Source organism: Canis aureus, chromosome 21 (genome assembly GCF_053574225.1).
Source record: "Canis aureus isolate CA01 chromosome 21, VMU_Caureus_v.1.0, whole genome shotgun sequence".
NCBI classification, from domain to species: Eukaryota; Metazoa; Chordata; class Mammalia; order Carnivora; family Canidae; genus Canis; species Canis aureus.
In genome coordinates this window covers 33,008,072-33,010,844 of record NC_135631.1, presented here as the reverse complement: position 1 = coordinate 33,010,844, position 2,773 = coordinate 33,008,072, and the positions used below count along the sequence as shown (strand labels likewise).

At 35.1% G+C, this 2,773-nt stretch overlaps 1 long non-coding RNA gene across 1 annotated transcript in view; it reads right to left on the bottom strand.

The window, feature by feature from the left end:
- The window catches only part of LOC144292885 (uncharacterized), a 31,927-nt gene that overhangs the window by 3,701 nt on the left and 25,453 nt on the right, over positions 1–2,773 (bottom strand). The gene's annotated exons all lie outside the window — the stretch shown is intronic.

Below are 2,773 nucleotides of genomic sequence, written 5' to 3'. Positions count from 1 at the left end.
TTTTTGTTTCTTTCTACTTTTTTCTTTCAGAATATCAGTTGGTCTTATTGTTTAACTCACTCACTTGCATTTGGCAGAAGAAGATTCTACTTTTTTCCCATCTATAAAACCTCACAGTTTACCAATGGGAAGCCTTCTAAGGAGAGAACACACTTGCCTAATAGTTAATTCCTTAGCCCCCTTGGTCCTTTTTCTTTATTACAGGGAATACATGATTTGATGATAGTAATAATCACTGTTCCTGTATCCCCAAACCAAAGAAAGTGATGGATTATATTCAGGACCCAAGATTTTTTTAGAAGATGACAGTACTGCCCATTGGAGATGGTTGTTGGCTTTATCTCATCCTTGCTAAACTTTGATATCTGGGAAACACCAGAGGATGAGTTGCCACATCAGTCACAATTAAGATTTTGAGATTGGAACCCTGTCATTCCTTAAGGTAAAAAAAAAAAAAAAAGTGACTGGGCAGCCTGGGTGGCTCAGCAGTTGAGTGTCTGCCTTCAGCCCAGGGCCTGATCCTGGAGCCTCGGGATCAAGTCCCACATGGGCTCCCTGCGAGGAGCCTGTGTCTCCCTCTGCCTGTGTCCCTGCCTCTCTCTCTCTCTCTCTCTGTCTCTCATGAATAAATAAATAAAATCTTACAAAAAAAAAAAAAAAAGGGACTGTAAAGAGTGTGATTCCTCATAACTACAAGCCCGTAAATTACTCTTAGGTTCAAGGCCTTAGAGATGTTCACAGAAATGGTGGCATCTTTCTGGCTTTAAATCTGCTCAATCTTTCTGGTTCCTGTTGCATATCCTAACCACCTTTCAAAGTCCTGGATTTTGGCTCCTGGAATGAAGTTCCATGCATTTCTGCATTCTGAAGCTCTCAACTTTCTGGTAATGACTACACCAGCAGTCCCAGATCCTGCTTACTTGCAAGATGGCAAATACCCAAGGACCAAGTGTCCACTGGTAACCAAAGGCTGAGAATCTGAATTAGGCCAATGGTGGTTGTACTGAACTCTTCTCTTTGGCCCCAATTTGGTCTGATTTTGTAAAGAATTGAATTTCTGTGGATTTGTGTAAAACTAATCAACCATTTGCTTTTATAAGGGGATTTTTAGGTGTCTTCAATCTAGCAGACTCATGATATTGAAATGTTTTGGTATAATCTGTTCTGAAACATTACATTTTCACCTTAGCAACTTTAACTAAGGTGTTATCAATACAAGTTTTTTTTGGCTTTCTAGTGTTATATCAAGAGTCATGATGACTTATTATTGTTTATAAATGGTATACATATTTTTCCAACAGATTTTTTCCCCCAACACTTTGGAAATTGTAGAAGTATACTTTTGAGTTAGGTCTAAAATTATGATTTTAATCTTAGAACCTAAAACCCAGCGAATGACTTCCAAAATGTAACAATTATAGCCAAAAAGCACTGAGATTAAGTTTTTTAATTTGACAAAGAGTCTAACAAGTAAATAATTTCAAATATAATAAATTCTTTACTAACATTAAAAAGAAATAAATGAAAATGCCATTCTATCCCAGATCTAAGAGAATATACTGAGTTGTTGAATACATGACTAGATATTCATGAAAAATGGAAAGTCATAGGGTTTTTATTTTTATATTTCAAAGTAAATAGCTTATTTTTTTAATGTTTCCACTTCTGACTTTTATAACTCTTAACTCATGACATATTTTATTACATCATTTTATAGTGCAAGTAACTGAGAAGTGTATTCTGAGACTATGAAAACTTTTAAACCGAGTTTTAATAGAGATCATAATTTACTTAGGGCTCTACAATCTCCCATAATGATCCATATTCTTTTATACTAGCCAAGTGCATATTGATCTTGCAAATTCAACTACATATACCAATTTGTTTATTAAGAATGGACTGGAAAGGATAGTGAGAAATTCCCTCTCTTTTTAATATCTACTTCTCCAGATTAAAAACAATAGTGCTGGAATAGCACATTAGTTACACACTTTGGAGGCTTTTGCATCTGAGAACTGGATGGCTGATATCAACAGCACTAATGTTAAACAAGCCCTCCTTCCATACAAATTAACTTCACACTGGTTTCACTTTATTGCTATTAAATCAAGATATTGAGAGTGGCTTTTAATGGTTACATCTGCTGCATATTTAGAATAATACTGATGTTGAAAGCAGTGCATTTCCTAGAGAAATACTTTTCACTGGGCAAGTGTGGGCATGGCCTCAAAGTCAATGCTAATATTATTCTTTCAAGTGTTTTTAACGAATATAAACATGACCTTTTATTGACTCATTTAAGACTCTTAGTGGACATCTTATAGTTCATATTACAATAACTGATCTTTAGGGATTCAAGTGGGCAATTACTCAGCTAAATAAAGGGATTGCTTTTCTAATCTACTCTGGTAATGTTTAGTTAACATGTTCAAAACAAAGCACAGGGAGACATTATTTCTTATTTCCTTTTTCTTAGGAGTCAGATGGGACTATCAATGAGCTCCTGCAGTGCCGTTACGACTGGGTTTTAGAAATGCATTATGTTAGAAATTCTATACAAATCTCAGAATTGTGAAGCAGAGAAGTTTGAGAAACGTTATTTTAATAATCCAATTGGCAGAGCAAATTTTTCAAGACATTGTGAGAAGGAACATATTTCCCCCATGATTTTCAGTTTATAATTAAAAGCTATGCTTCCTCTGTTCTACCAAAGAAGCATAAAATACTCAATTTGAGGACAAAACTACCATAGATATTCTTCATGCATATCCGA